The 18,290-nt window shown below is 40.4% G+C and overlaps 1 protein-coding gene across 6 annotated transcripts in view; it reads left to right on the top strand.

Moving 5' to 3' along the window:
* Positions 1-3,921: 3,921 nt before the first annotated feature.
* Positions 3,922-18,290, top strand: part of TAOK1 (TAO kinase 1) — a 106,910-nt gene continuing 92,541 nt past the window's right edge. The window contains exons 1-3 of one of the 6 annotated variants that reach the window (XM_014548244.1): positions 3,922-4,080; positions 8,249-8,284; positions 8,680-8,810. The gene's annotated coding sequence lies outside the window, so the exon portion shown is untranslated. Of the gene's footprint in view, positions 4,081-8,248; positions 8,309-8,679; positions 8,811-16,382; positions 16,414-18,290 lie in introns of those variants that run through there. The other 5 variants (XM_014548245.1, XM_014548246.1, XM_014548247.1 and 2 more) reach the window with 5 other exon arrangements.

Genomic DNA, 18,290 nt, shown 5'->3' with positions numbered 1-18,290 from the left:
GTGCGGGAGCCCGGGAGGGGGCGGGGAGACTGGGCCCACCGTGGCCTCTGGGCGGAAGGAGGGCGGTGGGAGTGGGTGGGGGAGGGAGACGAGGAGGGTCTGTGATTCCGTGGGTGGGGTGGAGGAGGCGGCGAGGTGGACGCCCTCCGGCTTCGAGGGGCCCGAGCCCTTCCATTCCTCTGTCCTGAGGGTCACCGGAAGGGGTGGTGGAAGGGGGTGCCTCCAGGAAGGTGTGGCCCTCCGTGGGAGATGGGGTGGATGTTCACCCCGATTTAAAAGGCGCGAGGCCCCTTTCCCTTCTGGTCCCTCTGCTCCTCCCTCTCCTTTGTAGTGTGTGTATTCTCGGGAAGGGAGACTGTTCTGGGGAGCCTGCTGGGTGGATTCCAGTCGTCCCCCCACCCCCACCCCACCCCCAGGAAATGTACACCCCTCTTCTGTTAGGGGTGATGGAAGCGTTTTTCTCCCCTTACCCTTCCCCCTACCCCATCGTTAGTCTGCTGCAGTGCTGCAGAAGTCCAAGGCAGTTTCTTCAGACACAGGCCCGTGTGTACCCTGAAGGGAGGGGGAGCAGGAGAGGGAAGTAATGGCGCTTCCCTTGGAAAGGTTACTCTTTTCCTTTGGTTTTAAATCGATAACAGTACCGCCTGGATACTCTTCCCCTGAGATCTGCCCCTGGGAAGTAGGTCCGTTCCTGCTGTTATTGTCTGCGGGGAGAGGGATAAGGCCTCTCGAGGAGGGATCCTGCCATGGCAGAACAGTTTTCATGTCTCTCGATCTCTCTCTCAAACACTGGGTTGACATTTTTGTGTGGGCATCTTGGGTTTTCATTAGGATTCAAATAAGGTAACTTTGTGTCCCCCCTACTCCCTTATTTTCTTCCTATGACTGACTTTGTAGTTCTTGAAGAATCATTAAAGATCATTGCATACAGACAGGCAGTCTGATGGACATTCCTCTGTGGGCTCTGAATTTTTAGGGTTAATGCTATTTTGTATAACACTGACATTGGAAAACTTTGAAAAGGATTAGGTTACAAATCTTTCTGTAGCAAATGCTTTGTTAAGGAAATGAAAAAAATAAACACTGTAATTTGCTTAACTATGCTATGATAGCATCTATATTTGTAGTCAATAAGTTGTTTTTCCACTTCTTTTGCTTCATGTCATATTTGTTTAAGACAAATCTTGTCTGGTTTACAGTAGTACTTGTTGGTTGCGTCCTTTAGTAGAGTAGAAATAAGAAAAATAAATATTTTGACATTCTGGAAGTGTGTTCCAAGTGTATTTTGTTACCAAAGAGTAGTCTTGAAGTCTACTGTTGATACTTTTTTCTTTAGTATATAAATTTACTGATGAAGTGATTTCAAAATGTTCCATATTGAATATTTACAGAATTAAATAATTATTTCACAAAGCAATGAAGAAAACTAAAATATCCTATATAATAAAAGCCTAATATGCAAATTGGCCCCTCCACTGGGAGTTCCACCAGGGAGTTCCACCAGGGGGTGGGGCTAGCCAGCCAACCCCCTGGGGCCCATCCCCCTGGTTGGCCCTGCCCCTGCTGGTGGCAGGCATCTGGGGGAAGGGAGGCCCCAGCCAGCAGCAGGCAGCCACTAGGGACCCTACCCGTGTACCGATTTCATGCACTGGGCTTCTAGTGTACATATAGACATGAGTTGTCTTGATATTTTACTATTTGGTATTTGGTATTTAAGCTTCACTTAGTGGGTGACTTATTTTTAAAGACTTTCAAACACCATCTACATTTAATGTCCATAAGAGCTTTTGTTGTATTTTTTATTTGTTTGTTTTTGAAACCTGTTTTAAGACAGGGATTTAAAGATGTTAGTAGTAGGTGGTTAGACACCAATTTAGTTTCTGTCATCTTTATGATTTTAATATGGGGAGACACATAAAGGGTCTGTTAAATTAGATTTATTATTTTTCCTCAGAAAATGGAATTTTGCTTTCTTTATTCTTTTTATTTTTATCTGGGTTTATTTTAACTTCCTTTGTTGTTTTGTTAATCCACACCTGAGGATATTTTTTTTCATTACTTTTTAGAGAGAGTGGGTGGGGGGGGAGAGAGAGAGACATCAATGTGAGAGAGACACATTGACTGGTTGCCTCCCAAACGAGGGTGAGGAGCAGGGAGCGAACCAGATTATGTGCCCTGGACCTGGAATGGAACCCAAGACCCTGTGCATAGGCCAGTGATGGCAAACCTTTTGAGCTCGGCGTGTCAGCATTTTGAAAAACCCTAACTTAACTCTGGTGCCGTGTCACATATAGAAATTTTTTGATATTTGCAACCATAGTAAAACAAAGACTTATATTTTTTATATTTATTTTATATATTTAAATGCCATTTAACAAAGAAAAATCAACCAAAAAAATGAGTTCGCGTGTCACTTCTGACACGCGTGTCATAGGTTCGCCCTCACTGGCATAGGCTGATGCTCTAACCACTCATCACACCAGCTAGGGCTAGAGTTATTTTAACAGCACTTCCCATAAATCTTTATTTCATGGCACAAAGCTGCATGTTGTGGTATGTAGAGTTTCCCCCTACATAGCAAATTATTCCATTAAGTCTAATTCTCTGTTATGGTTTGTTGTTGATAATTCATATATACTAGCATGAATAAATGCAAACATACTGCTTAGTAAAGAGTGACTTTTTAACTTGGAATGATGCAAGCAGAGAGGATTTATTAATAAATGCTACAAAATGTAAGTATGTGCACAGGATATAGGTAAACTACTTGATATAGTTCAGCATGCTAGAACTAAAAGAGGTACTTTTTAGGACAACTAAAAAGAAACCCTGTTTTCTGTTACTGGTGGTAATTGTGCTAAAAGTGATAAAAGTATGTTCATAATCAATTTGATAAATTCATTATTAAGGAAAAACTGCCAGAGGGTTCTTTCAGCCGACTTCTGATGCCACTGTCAGAAAGAATACTGAGAGCTCTTAGTCTGAGTTGGTTAATTTCTGATTAGTATGGTACTTCTGTTACTAAATAGTTCATCTACAAAATGGCAGTGTACATCACTTCCTGTTCTTTCACAACTGGCCCTTTCTCTAGATTCCCTTTTAATGACTTAATTTTTGGCATTCTGATTCTGATTTGTTAATTTGGTTATAATTATCATTCTGGTGTGTTTTTTTCCCCCTTGACTGATTTGTATATTAAAGTCAGTTAATTTTTCACCTGGGCAGAGTGGCTTAGTTGGTTGAGCATCATCCTGTGCACCAAAAGGTTGCCAGTTTGATTCCCAGTCAGGGCACATACCTGGGGTTGCTGGTTTGATCCCCAGTTGGGTACCTTATGGAAAGCAAATTATTGGATGTTTCTCTCCCTCTGCCTTCCCCCCTCCAGGCATGTCCTTGGTGAGGATTTAAAACAGAAGTCAGTTAAGTTTTCCATTGTTTCTGTTTTTGGTTTTCAATAGTCTCTATTACTTAAAATAATTATACTCATACTAATTTAATCTTTTTGAAATTAAGAGTTTTTTTGTATATATTAGTTAAAGGCTGCTGTTCAGTTCAGGATCATATTTGAATGAATCTCTTCCAAAAGTGTTATTTCTGTAATAAAGTCTTGCATAAAATTGGGATTGTTTCATTAAACAGAGTGCCAGTGTATGTTCATCTGCCTTTAGGTGTCTGTGCTTGTTTATGGCTGGATTATTTTTTAATTTCAAATTCTAAAATATAAGTGAAAAAGATACGGATCTGTATTATTTCATTCCATCCCATTGTTGGATCAAAGTATCATAGTTTTTAGTAATAAAAATTAATGTTTAATTCCATTAAAGATGTCTAATTTCTTCTAAATGTCAACATGAATTCAAAAGTTGGGTGGATGGACTAGAAATAATTTTCAGTTGGGATGTAATCTGTCAACATTTGGTAACAATTATTTCTATGTCAGTCTCTTCCATTTGTACTAGAAGCAGACTTTTTGTTCTGAAAAACAGTCTAAGGCTGCATCTTCTTACCTAGTAGAAAAATAAGTGACCTATAAAAGGTGTAAAGGTTTTTCAAAATATAAGTACCTGGCATGTAAATAAGGTAAGTAAAAGTACAAGTTACTGAGTACTTTGCATAATATATATATATAGCTGTTAAAAATGCCGTGTCAGGCCCTAACCGGTTTGGCTCAGTGGATAGAGCGTTAGCCTGCGGACTGCAGAGTCCCAGGTTTGATTCTGGTCAAGGGCATGTACCTTGGTTGCGGGCACATCCCCAGTAGGAGGTGTGCAGGAAGCAACTGATCGATGATTCTCTCTCATCAATGTTTCTAACTCTCTATCCCTCTCTCTTCCTCTCTGTAAAAAAATCAATAAAATATATTTTAAAAGAAAATGCTGTGTCAGCCCTAGCTGGCTTGGCTCAGTGGATAGAGCGTTAGCCTGCGGACTGCAGAGTCCCAGGTTTGATTCTGGCCAGGGGCACATGCCTAGGTTGTGGGCTCAATCCCCAGTGGGGGGCGTGCAGGACGCAGCCATCAGTAACTCTCTCTCATCATTGATGTTTCTATCTCTCTCTCATTCTCCCTCTCTGAAATCAATAAAGCAATATATTTTTAAAAAATGCCGGTGTCAGATAGCTATATTTAATTGGCCTCTAACTTATCTTTAAAACTGAGAAGGGGCTCATTTTTCCTTTTGATAAAATTATTCAATACTAGAGGCCCGGTGCACAAAATTCGCATTCAGGGGGGTGTGGGGGGTCCCTCAGCCTGGCCTGCGCCCTCTCGTAGTCCAGGAGTCCTTGGGGGATGTCTGATTGACGGCTTAGGCCCGCTCCCCATGGGAAGCGGGCCTAAGCCATCAGTCGGATATCCTTAGTGCTGCCACGGAGGCGGGAAAGGCTCCTGCCTCTGCCGCTGCGCTTGCCAGCTGTGAGCCCAGCTTCTGGCTGAGCAGTGCCCCACCCCCACCCCCCGTGGGAGTGCACTGACCACCAGGGGGCAGCTCCTGTGTTGAGCATCTGCCCCCTGATGGTCAGTGCATGTCATAGTGACCGGTTGTTCCGCTGTTTGGTCGATGTGCATATTAGCCTTTTATTATATAGGATGATAGTGTTGTACAGATTTAGAAGTAGATGAATCACTTCATTCAGAAATATATTCAAAGTTTAGTTTCTGAGAAAAACATCCTTCCTATATAATAAAAGCCTAATATGCAAATTGTCCTCTCGGGTGGTCGTTTGACTAGGAGACTGGGAGTTCGACCGCTTGCTATGAAGTGTGCTGATGACCAGCGGTGTGGAGCATGGTGGGCGTCAGTGACATGGCGCTGGCAGCAGGCGGCAGTGGAGGTTTTGCCTGCCCTGATGGCCCCCAATGAGAGCAGGACCATGGTGGGATGATGAAGCAGATGAGCAGGCGGCACCAGGCCAAGGCGGGTGTGAGCGGTCGGGGCCAGGCCCTGACTGATCGCCCCACCGACGGTGACCAGCGGCGGGGGTTTGGGCCGCTGCCCGGCTCCTAGGTGCTGAGGGAGTCAGGTGGGGGGCCCAGCCCTGATCGATCACCCCACAGGCGGGATGGTAGAGCAGGTGAGGGGGTGGAGCAGGCTATGGCAGGGTGCCAGGCGGAGCTGTGAGGCTGGGGGTGCAAGCTGGGGCTGAGAGCCTATGGGTGCGAGCTGGGGCCCGACCCCCGAGGGACCCCACCTGTGCACAAATTGGTGCACTGGGCCTCTAGTTAACAAATAATAGAATGGAACAAAATAATTCTGATTTTCAGCCACCAATAATAATAAAACTGGCACTTAATATCTTAATTTCACCATTTATTAGCTGTGTAACTTGTTTGTGTAACTTTTTAAGCCTTACTTTCCCAATCTATAAAATGAAGGTAGTATTGACTTTACAAGGTTGTTAGGTTTAAATGGGATAACCCTTGTTAAGTACTTAACATATTGTCTGATACGTGTTAAGCACTCATTAAGTTTTTGGCTACCACACACTAGCTGCTTATGAAATGCTTACAAATGAATACAGAGGATTTAATATTTAAGAATGAATTGCATTCCATAATTTTGATTTGAAGTTGGATTTATACATTTGGTGTTCAATACATATATTTGAAAAGAAATGGTTAGAATTTCTAACCAAGGATAGCTTACAAACTTTCTGAACCTGTAATGTACTATTATGTAGTTCTACAAGAGATTTTCTTTTTCCTGTGCTGTATCTAAAGCCCACCCTAAAGAACAAATTTCCTTTTCTTTTGGCACTTCATTTGTTTATTTAAGGCTCAGTTGGTGTATCACTCTTTTACTGCCTGGAGCTCTTTTCACCATCCCTAGGTTTTTTTTTTTTTTTGTTGTTGTTTTTTTAAATATATTTTATTGATTTTTTACAGAGAGGAAGGGAGAGAGATAGAGAGTTAGAAACATCGATGACAGAGAAACATCGATCAGCTGCCTCCTGCACATCTTCCACTGAGGGTGTGCCCGCAACCCAGGTACATGCCCTTGACCGGAATCGAACCTGGGACCCTTCAGTCCACAGGCCGACGCTCTATCCACTGAGCCAAACCGGTTTCGGCAATCCCTAGTTTTGAAAGCATGCAAAGTACTCATGCTTTCCTAAGCATTTATTTATTTATTTTTAAGGTATTCTTTGTAGGTGTGTCTTCACCTTGAAAGTTCTTTATATTCCACAATTTATTAATTCAACACGTATTAAGTGATGATTATGTGCTAGTAATATATAGTCCCTGCTCTGGAGGAATTGTCTTCTCATTCTTTCCACCTTCTGATTAGTTTTCTCAAACTAGATATTCATAGTAGAACAAGGACCTTCCTATCGTTGTCAGTTCCTATAAGCCAGTGCTTTTCAAACTTTAGGTTGTGACCCATTAGTGCAGTGGTTCTCAACCTTCTGGCCCTTTAAATACAGTTCCTCATGTTGTGACCCAACCATAAAATTTTTTTCGTTGCTACTTCATAACTGTAATGTTGCTACTGTTATGAATCATAATGTAAATATCTGATATGCAGGATGGTCTTAGGGAACCCCTGTGAAAGGGTCGTTCAACTGCCAAAGGGGTCACGACCCCCAGGTTGAGAACCACTGCACTAGTGGCTTGTGAATTCAATTTAGTGAGTCACAGTAACAGTTGTTAAAAATGAAAAGTAGCCGAAACCGGTTTGGCTCAGTGGATAGAGCATCGGCCTGCAGACTGAAAGGTCCCAGGTTCGATTCTGGTCAGGGGCATGTACCTGGGTTGCAGGCACATCCCCGGTAGGAGATGTGCAGGAGGCAGCTGATCGATGTTTCTCTCTCATCGATGTTTCTAACTCTCTATCTCTCTCCCTTCCTCTCTGTAAAAAATTAATAAAATATATTTAAAAAAAAAAAGAAAAGTAATCTATATATATAAAAAGCCAGTGACCTTAATGACCATAACGACCAGTTGCTATGAGGCCCACAGTGGCCAGCAAATTGGCCGATCAGGGCGTGGGGCCGGCCGGCCAACCTCATGGCCCCTCCCCACTGCTGGCCTGCCCCTGATAGGACTCTCCCACCCTGATCAAGAGCGGGCCACCGGCCAAACTACCCCTCTCTTCCCCCGGCCAGGCCTGCCCCCGATCAGCCTGCTTCACCAAGATAGGCCTGCAGCCCCTCCCCCTGGCCGGCCTGCCCCTGATCACGAATCCCTCCCACCCCAATAGGGGGTGGGGCTGGGCAGCCAACCTCCTGCAGCCCCTCCCCCCACCTAGCCCCACCCCTGGTTGGCCCCCTATCCCATCAGGGTCAGGGCTGGCCAGCCAACCACCCACAGCCCCTCCCCATGGCCAGCCCCGCCCCTAGTTGGGCCCCCAACCCTAATTAGGGGGCAGGCCAGCTGGCCAACCTCCCACCATCTCCTCCTCCCTACAGGCCCAGCCCTGATCTGCCCCGATTGGGGCTGGGCTGGCCGGACCCCACCCGTGCATGAATTTGTGCACTGGGCCTCTAGTGGGAAATATCAGAGTGTGGTGTGTAAGTAAGGGTAAGCATTGTATGGGAAACTTTTTTTTCTGTATTTTTATGTGCTCTGGGTACCCAGTTAAATTTTTTTGAAATTTCTTTTTTAATTCATCCTTTTTACTTCTAATCTCATGTCTTTGAATATGCTTGTTTGTTTTTTCTTTTATTTTAACAACCCTACTTTCAATCTCTAATTTCCATTAGTCTGGTTTGGTAGTTATGTTGTGCATATTTACCTTTCCTAAGCTTGCAGGGTACTGAGGACTCTGTCTAAAAGATCCTGGACAAGGTATCCGTAGTTTTGCGCATGATGGTAACTTCTGAGTTTTTTGTTTTTTTATTTGGGAACATGTGTCATCATGTATGTAGTGCCACATCCTATGTGTGTGAGTGCAGTTTCTCATGAATTGCAGAATTTATTTTAAAAAAGAAGATGATTTATTTGTAACATTAAGAATATACTTTTTATTTTTATCCAGTAGATTTAATTTTTAAAATGTTAATTATAATATGTTTTAATAAGATTTATTATGTACCTATTTAAATGTGTTAAGTAAATATAATAAGTATATAGTTGATCCTTGAGTGACGTGAAAGTTAAGGGTGCTGACCTCCTGCATAGTGGAAAACTCACATATAAGTTTTGACTGCCCCAAAATTTAAGTTGTCCCTTGGTATCTGCAGGGCATTGGTTTCAGGACCCTCTAAGGGTACCAAAATCCTGAAGTCCCCTATATAAAATGGTGTAGATCAATGCATACAGTTGGCCTTCTGCATCTGTGGACACTCCCAACAACAGATCCAAAACAGAAGAGGTACTTATTGAAAAAAGTTTATGTATAAATGGACCCTTGCAGTTTAAACCTGTGTTGTTCAAGGGTCAACTGTATTTTTAAAATTTCAGTGTGTAGTAGTTATGAGTCTCTAGTTTGTATTTTGGATTGATTTCTAATTTATTCTCACTGAGACTGAGAAAGAGGTTTCAGAAAAAGTGGATGAACAGCATTACTAAACAAGGCCAGGGTTTTCCTTTTTTATACTTGCGAATTTAGTGTTACTCAGAATTGGAAAATCTTTGTCTCTTTGCCAAAAGCATACATATCCTTGATTGTAAAGACTATAAAGTTACTAATTAACCTATATTGAACTTGATGAGAAAACGTTACTCTTCATTGTGGCACAGAAACTCTGTTCGTTATGTGTTATAGTATTTAAAATACTAGAGTCCCGGTGCATGAAATCATGCATGGATAGGGTCCCTAGGCCTGGCCGGTGATCAGGGCCGATCAGGTTCCCCACTTCCCTGCCTCCTCCTTCCCTTGCTCCCTCAGCGCCTTCCACCTCCACTGGTTGCCCTTCATGTTCTGCGCTGCCCCCTGGTGGTCAGCGCACATCACAGCAAGCGATCGAACTCCCGAGGGGACAATTTGCAAATTATCCTTTTATTATATAGGATAGTGTTTAAGTAATTTCATGCTGTGTACATGGTTGATGATGATTGTGTTTTATCAGGACCATCACATTATAGGAGTTCTGTATTTTAGTTGGTTTGTTTCAAAAGGGTTCTGAGTCCCAGAGGTACAATATAATGTGCCTCACTTTCAGATTCTTTGATATATATAGTTGTTAGAGCTGATAATTTTTCTGTTATCTAGAAAAGCACAAATAATTTGAATAAAATAGTAATGGAAAGATCCTTTTATCTTCAGTTTAGGTACAGACAGATAAAATATTTTTGTGTATTATGTACAAATGTTCATATTATGTATGAATGTTCATTTCTCTAAGTAATGCTATAAGACTTTAATCAATAGCAAAAGGATTTTAAGAAGAAAAAGATGTGAAAATTTTCTAGTTAGGAAAGAAATGTTCTATAGTAGAGGAACTTAATTGCTAGCAATAGAAAGTACAATAAGCCCTCGATTTTTCGAACCTCGATTTAACGGACAAAATTCCCAGTCTGTGTGTCATGTGAAAATTAGCACCCTGTTAATTTTAAAATGCTTTTAACTAAGATTTGCTTATAATTAAATTAGCAGGTTATTTTTTGTTATTAATTCACTGTTTAAAATTGTGGCAAATATGCACATAACATAAATAAAATGTATCATTTTAACCACTTTAAGTATACAATATAGTGGTGTTAAGTACACTCAGTGTTGTACAACCATTGCCACTATTCATATCCAGAACTTCATTTTAACATATATTTTTATTGATTTAAAAGAGGAAGGGAGAGGAAGAGAGAGATAGAAACATCAATGATGAGAGAGAATCATCCATTGATCGGCTGGCTCCTGCACACCGCCCTCTGGGGATCGAGCCTGAAACCTGGGCATATGCTCTGACCAAGAATTTAACCATGACCTCCTGGTTTATAGGTCAAAGCTCAACCACCGAGCCAGGCTGGCCAGGCTCCAGAACTTTTTTTATCATCCCAAACAGAAACTATACATCCACCAAACAATAACTGTCATTTTTTCCCCTCTTCCCAGCCCTTGGTAACCTCTATTTTACTTTCTGTCTCTGAATTTATCTATTCTAGGTACCACACATAAGTGGAATCATATAGTACAGGGCATGGCAAAAGTAGGTTTACAGTTGTGAGTACATGAAACAGAGTTTATTCTTGCATTATTATTTATTAAATAGTGTATTATTTTTCTTACAAAAATCTGTAAATTTACTTTTGCCCTACCCTGTATTTGTCCTTTTGTGACTGGCTAATCTCACTTAGCATCCTGTTTTCATGTCTTATTCGTATTGTTACATGTCTCAAGAATTTCATTCCTTTTTAAAGGCTGAATAATATTCCATTGTTTGTAAATATCACATGTTTATCCATTCATCTTTTGATAGACATTTGAGTTGTTTATACCTTTTGGCTATTGTGAATAATGCTGCTATGGACATTGGCATATAAGTATCTCTTTGAGCCCTGCATTCAATTCTTTTGGGTATATTCTGAGGGCTACTACAGTATTCTTAACCTTAGTATTTGCATGATATATCTTTCTTACTATTAATCTATTTTTGTCTTTATATTTAAAGTGAGTTTCTTATTGACAGCTTTCTAAAATTGACTTTTTAAAAAGGGTCTTGCTTTTCTGTTTTTTAATACATTCTCTTTGTATTTTATTTGGAGTCTTCTTAGACCATTTACATTTAATGAAAATAACAATATGGTTGGGTTTAAATGTTCCTTTTTGCTACTCATTTTCTATTTGTCCCATCTTTTGGCAGTTCCTGTGTCCTTCCCTATCTTTGTTTGGCTTGAGTATATTTATTTATTCAATTTTATCTCCATTGTTGGCTTAATAGGCCATAGTTTTTTATAATAAGTCTCTTTAACTTGTCACATTTCACCTTCAAATAATATTATACCACTTCACATATAATGTAAGAAGCTTCCAATGGCATTTTTCTGTTTTCCACTCTAATCCTTTGAACTAGTGTTGTCAAACATTGTCCTTGTATATATGTTAAAAACTCTAGATTACATTGTTGTTATTTTTGCTTTAAACAATTTATTATATTTTAAAAATAATTAAGTTATTTTTAAAGTTTTTAATATTTATAACATTATTTATGATTTCTACTATTCTTCATTCCTTTGTGAAGATCCCAGTTTCTATTTAGTAACTTTTTCTTTGGGATTGAGGATCTTGCTTTAACATTTCTTGTTATCTACAACTCCATTTGACCTTATTATTCAGATTTCACCAATTTTACCTACACTCCTTTGTGTGTGAGCTTGTTAGGTATATTTAGTTCTATGCAGTTTTATCACATGTGTAGATTAGTATGACAACTATCATAGTCAAGATACAGAATAGTTCCATTATAAGGATTACTTATCTATCCTTTATTGTCACAGCCACCTCTTTTTCTTACCCACCCAACTCTTAGAAACCATGCACTCATCTGTTCTTTTTTTTTTTTTAACAGAGAGTGGGATACTCCAAAGAAGCAGCCTTTCTTTCTTGGGATTTACTTTTTCTTTTTTAAAAATATATTTTTATTGATTTCAGAGAGGAAGAGAGAGGGAGAGATAGAAACATCAATGATGAGAGAGAATCACTGATCAGTTGCCTCCTGTGCGCCCCTTAGTGGGGGGTCGAGCCCACAATGCAGGCATGTTCCCTTGACCGGAATTGAACCTGGGATCCTTCTGTCCACAGGTCAACACTCTATCCACTGAGCCAAACTGGCTAGGGCTACATGGGCTTTTTCTGGGTATTCCTGTTCCCTTTTACATCCCAAAGATGTGCACATTCAGTTAATTTAGATTATTAGTTCCAGTTCTGTTATTGATTGTAACCTTAGGCAAGCCACTCAACCCTTCAGGCCCTCATCCATGACATGGATGACTTAAAGATATATAAGGTACCTTTGATCTTTAATTATCTGAGTCTGTTTATATATGTCAAACATTGTGCTCTTTTTTTATTTTTGAAGGAAATAAATCTAAGATCAACTCAATATACCAGATTTTGTTGATAGTCAAATAATTCAATTTTTTCTTGTATTTTTACTTCAGTATTAAAAGAAAGCTATGTTGAGATTTGGAAAACTCACAAGTGCTTATCTTCCATTTGAACAAAAAAATGACAAAGAGTCAGGATTTGTGTTTTGACTCATTCCGTCTCTAAATATTAGTTAATGAGTTGTCTATTCAGTTGTGTGATGATTGGAAGGAAAGCCATAAACCATGTATATTGCTAAACTGGAATATCTGTCTTTTCTTTTGATAATAGTAGGGAGGGCAGAAAGCTTAGAAATGTAACTGAAAAGTGGATCTTTATATAGTGGAATTTATAATGGGGAGAATTGAGAGCAGGTTGTGTCTTAAAGAATCCAAAGTAGTTCATATTTTGCTTATTAGTTCTTCTTAGCTTTGGGCATGATTTGGTATAGGCTAATTTGTGTATATTTTATTTTATTTATTTATTTATTTATTTATTATTTTTTTAAAAATATATTTTATTGATTTTTTACAGAGAGGAAGGGAGAGAGATAGAGAGTTAGAAACATTGATCAGCTGCCTCCTGCACATCTCCCACTGGGGATGTGCCCACAACCCAGGTACATGCCCTTGACCGGATTCGAACCCGGGACCTTTCAGTCCTCAGGCCGACGCTCTATCCACTGAGCCAAACCGGTTTCGGCAATTTGTGTATATTTTAAATTGTTGCCTCTTTCACTTTTAAGCTAGGTCTAGGGAGAATATCATATTGGAAATAATCTTAAGACAGTTGTATTTTATCTCTCAGATTCTCCTATCCAGAAATTATTGAACAAAACCTGCCAGTAGTCTCAGCTTATAACCAACTTTGATTTAATAGTAGATTCAATTAAATAGCTTTGTTACTTAAAAAAAAATGTTTTTATTGATTTTAGAGAGAGAGGAAGGGGAAGAAAGAGAGAGAAACAGAAACAGAAACATAGGGCATGTGCTCTGACTGGGAATCGGAACAGGTGACCTTTTGGTGCATGGGATAACGCTCAATCAGTTGAACCATACAGCCAGTGCAGCTTTGTTACTTTTAAGGACATAGATGTGTAATATTTGATTGATCATTATGTTATTCATTTTTTTAAAATTTACATTCAATAATTGTGTTAGCTTTCATTATTCTACTCCAGTGACTCTCAACCTCTGGCTTACCAGAAAAAGCTGCCTATTAAAATAAATTGCAGATTCCTGTGGCACGCTTTGAGAAATTCATATTTAGGTTTGATGTGGGGCCCAGGAATATGCATGTTAAACACACACACACACACAATTAATTGTGCCTCGAAGAAGAGTTGGGTGGGGAAAGTTAAGGTATAGTAGAAATCTGGCCCTGTTACTTATTAGCTGTGTTATAGTGAGCAAATTGCTTAATTTCTCTGAGCCTCAAATATAATTTGAGTTTTCCACTAGAGTTGATAACCAGAAATTGAAAAAAGGAGAGGAGTTTGGCATGAAGTGCTTACTGGTTATGTTCTGTGTTCTTAACATTTCATTTAACCCTCCTCAAATCCCCGTGACAGGTATCATTTCCCCTACTTTAGAGATGGGAAAGCTGAGGTCAGAGCGATTAAGTTACTTGCCCAACAAGTTAACTGCCAGCAGTTAGTATGTTGGCAGATCCAGTTTGGGGACTTAGATAATCTGATTCCAGAACTTGTGCTCTTAGTTACTGTGTGTTCAAGACTCTGTGGAAAGAGGAGCATGATGATAAACTTGAGAGGTCTGTGTCTTCAGAGCACAGGAAATTGGAAGGAGATGAGTCTAACAAGATGGGTAGGGTCAGACCATGTAATTCCCTTGAACATTATGTTAAGGATTTTTGTTTCAGCCAAAGTACAGTGTAAAGGCATGGAATACTTAAATAGAGGGGATGACATAATTGGGTTTGCATTTTGAAAGGTCACTCTGGTTGTAGTAGAGCAAATGGATTGGAGGGGGCGGGGCCAAGAGTGGATGCAGTGGCACCCTTTTGGAGGCTGTTATAGTAAGTAGCCTGAGTAAGATAAAGTGGTAGCCTGGAGAGACTAAGGAAATGATTATGCACGTGGAGGAAAGTGGGACAGTTTGAGAAAGATTTAGGACAAATCTACAAGAGTTGGTAATGGATTGGGTTATGAATGAAGGAATAGAGGGTATCAAAAATAACTCAGGTTCTGAATTGCTGAAGTGGATACACTTTGTTTTATATAAGACACTCAGAAAGATGAGGTTGAATGACTAGATAATGTTATTAGAAGTGCCTTTAAGATATCCAAGAGATGTCAAATACATATAATTTTATAGTACCATTGAACTTTCTGTGTGGTAAATAAATGGGCTGCCCATTCTTTTGTCCCTTTTAACAGCTGGTGAGTACTTTTCCAGGGCTTTATTACAGTTGTTATCTCTTGAGTTACTGGTAATAAAAAATAATGTAAATAGAGTTTGACTCTTAGTTATTATAGCTAGTAAAAGAATGTGAAAAGATTCTTCAATCTAGAAAGCAAATAAGGAAAAGTATGTTAGGATAGTTCTTCTTTGGAGAATGGCAGAACTGAGAATATATCCTGGGGAAAACACTAGTAAAAAGAGGACAAAAAGGGCTAATCTAAATATAAAATAACAATTTAAAAGTCATTCAACAAACATTTGTTTTGATTGGTTATGTGATACTCTCAGGTTTTGTGAAGGCGCTCCAGAACTTTATAATCTATACTAGATGCCCAGTGCACAAATTCGAGGGTGGGGTCCCTCGGCCTGGCTGGCGATTGGGGCCGATCAAGGGGGAGGGGGGGCGCCCGGACCATGGGAGGTTGGCTGGCAGCAGGAGGTTGGCTGTGGGAGCGCACTGACCACCAGGGGGCAACTTCTACATTGAGCGTCTACCCCTTGGTGGTCAGTGTGCATCATAGCAACTGTTTGACCGGTTGTTTGGTCGCTTAGGCTTTTATATATATAGACTAGAGGCCCGGTGCACGAAATTCATGCACTCAGGGGGGGTGTCCCCTCAGCCCGGTCTACGCCCTCTCGCAGTCCAGGAGCCCCGCAATCAATCGCCTGCAGAGGGAGGCCCTGCCCACCTGCTGCATCGCCACAGGCCGGGCAGCCCCCCTATCGATCACCCTGCAGAGGGTGGCCTGGGCCTCCTCCCTCTGTGGGGTGATCATGGGGTGATGGCGGGGGCCCCCCGACCAATCGCATCACACCCGCCTTGGCTGGCTTGGCGCCAGTGCATGTCATAGTATGGTTGTCTGGACGTCTGGACTGTCATTCTGCTGTTCGGCCGTTTGGTCGATTTGCATATTACACTTCTATTATTATAGATAGCCTGGGGGCGTAAGGCATGTAAACAACTAGAATATATAGAAAAATAAATATTAAAATAGAGCCCAGCCAGCATGGCTCAGTGGTTGAGCATCAACCTATTAACTAGGAAGTCACAGTTTGGATCCTGGTCAAGGCACATGCCCAGGTTGCCAGCTCTGTCCCCAGTGTGGGACTTGCGGTAGGCAGCTGAGCAGTGATTCTCGCTTATCATTGATATTTCTATCTTTCTCTCCCTCTCCTTCTTCTCTGAAGTCAATAAAAATATATTGGGGGGAAAAAGGAATTTCCTACCCCAATTTGTACTTAATAAATATTAATGGAAAAATCAGAAAAACAATATGAAAGATGAATTGGAGAGAATTAAACTAGAAACAGTCCAGATAAGAGGTTAATGCATTAGTTTAGGTAAGATATAATTAAAGCCTGAACTATGGATAGAGGAAGAGATTCTAGTCTGTTGGATTTTAAAAATATATTTTACTGATTTTTTACAGAGAAGAAGGGAGAGGGATAGAGAGTTAGAAACATCAATGAGAGAGAAACATCGATCAGATGCCTCCTGCACACCTCCTACTGGGGATGTGCCCGCAACCAAGGTACATGCCCTTGACTGGAATCGAACCTGGGACCCTTCAGTCCGCAGGCCGACACTCTATCCACTGAGCCAAACCGGTCAGGGCTGCATTTACCATTTTATTAGATTGATGATAGAAGAGAAAAAGAGGAAGGGAAAAAATTCAAAAATCATATCTAGTTTTCTTCTCAGAGACATAAAGAATAGCGGTGCCATTATCTAGGGTGGGAAATGCAGGATGGATTTGCTGAATAGAATTGATGGGTCATATCGTAATTCTATGTTTAGCTTTTTGAGGAACTGCCAAACTGTTTTCCACAAAGGCTATACCATTTTACATCCCCACCAGTAATGCACAATTGTTCCAATTTCTTCACATCCTTGCCAACACCTGTTATTTGACTCTTTGATTATAGTCATTCTAGTGGGTGCGAAGTAATATCTCATTATTGTTTTGATTTACATTTCCTTAATGAATAATGATGTTGAGCATTTTTTCATGTGCTTATTGACCATTTGTATATTTTCTTTGGAGAAATGGCTATTCAAATCCCTTGCCCATTTAAATTTTTAAAACATTTTATTTATTTGTCAATTACCTTTGCTCATATTTAATTGGGTTAACCCAATTAATAATTGATTATATATTCTAGATACTAGGCCCTTATCAAATATATGATTTGCAAATATTTGCTTCCACCTTCTTGATGAAAATATGAATGGAAAAATTAGAGAAAAAATGTTTAACTTTGATAAGTCCAATTTATCTTTTTTTAAAAAAATTATATGTGCTTTTGATGTCATATCTTAAAAACTGTTGTCTAATCCAGGGTCATGCAAATTTTTCACCTCTGTTTTCTTCCAAGAGTTTTTAAGTCCATTTTGACTTATATTTTATATGTGGTGTGAAATAGAGGTTCAAATTCATTCTTTTGAATGTAGATATCCAGTTGCCTCACCAACATTTGTTGAAAGTGTTGCTACATTTATCAGTAGTTTACTTCTTTTTATTGCTGTGAATAGTATTGCATTATGTGAATATACCACAATTTTATTATACATGTATTTGTTGGTAGACATTTGTATTTGCAGTTTGGGGTTATCTGTACTAATAATAACGCTGGGTGTAACATCATGGCCAAAAGTGCGACCAAGGGGAAGGAAGTCAGTCCTGCAGGGATTGTCTTGGAAACGGCTGCACCCTCCCCCCAGCTATTTCCCGGAGCTGTTTCCTGTAAGGGTGGGGTTTGAGGCAGGAACCCGCCCTCGGAGCCTGGAGGCATATCTTTATAAAGTGTGCCGCACCATCACAGCCAAGGGTGAACCTGAGTGGGGGCGGCTGAAAGGCTTAGAAAAGACAGACAAGAGAATGAAATCTGGGTCTCGGTGGGACACTGCTTCTCTGAGAGACATTGGCCACGCCCACAGCCTTGTCTTTATTTTATAGCAGATGCCATGAGGCAAAGTAAGGGCGTGACCAAGATGTTTACAACATTCTCCTGGGTTTCAATCCTACTCAACTACATGCACCTGAACTCTATCAAGCCTACATCACTCAGGCATGTGGGGCCACATGTTTGGACCATAGGTTCAAGCTTACAACTATAGCTGTTGGCTATAATTGTGCTGGGAGGGCCCTGCCCTCCAAGCTGGGACTTGCACGTGGCAATGAGAAGACTGTGCCCTCTCATCAGTCCAAGGCTTGAACCTGTCCAAAACACTGTAGCGGCTCCCCACAATAAAGTTTTAATACATATATTAGAGGTGGTGGTGGTGGTACTGTTTTACCCACAGGAATTGCTGCATATTTACTTCTCGGTGGAAGAACCTTTCATTCCCAATATAAATGACCAATTCCATTAAATGAAACTTCAATTTCTAGACTCGATATAAACAGTG

The sequence above is a fragment of the Myotis brandtii genome, unplaced genomic scaffold (genome assembly GCF_000412655.1).
Source record: "Myotis brandtii unplaced genomic scaffold, ASM41265v1 scaffold50, whole genome shotgun sequence".
Classification (NCBI taxonomy): Eukaryota; Metazoa; Chordata; class Mammalia; order Chiroptera; family Vespertilionidae; genus Myotis; species Myotis brandtii.
Note: the sequence above shows the minus strand (reverse complement) of the source record. Positions and strands in the feature narration are given on the sequence as shown.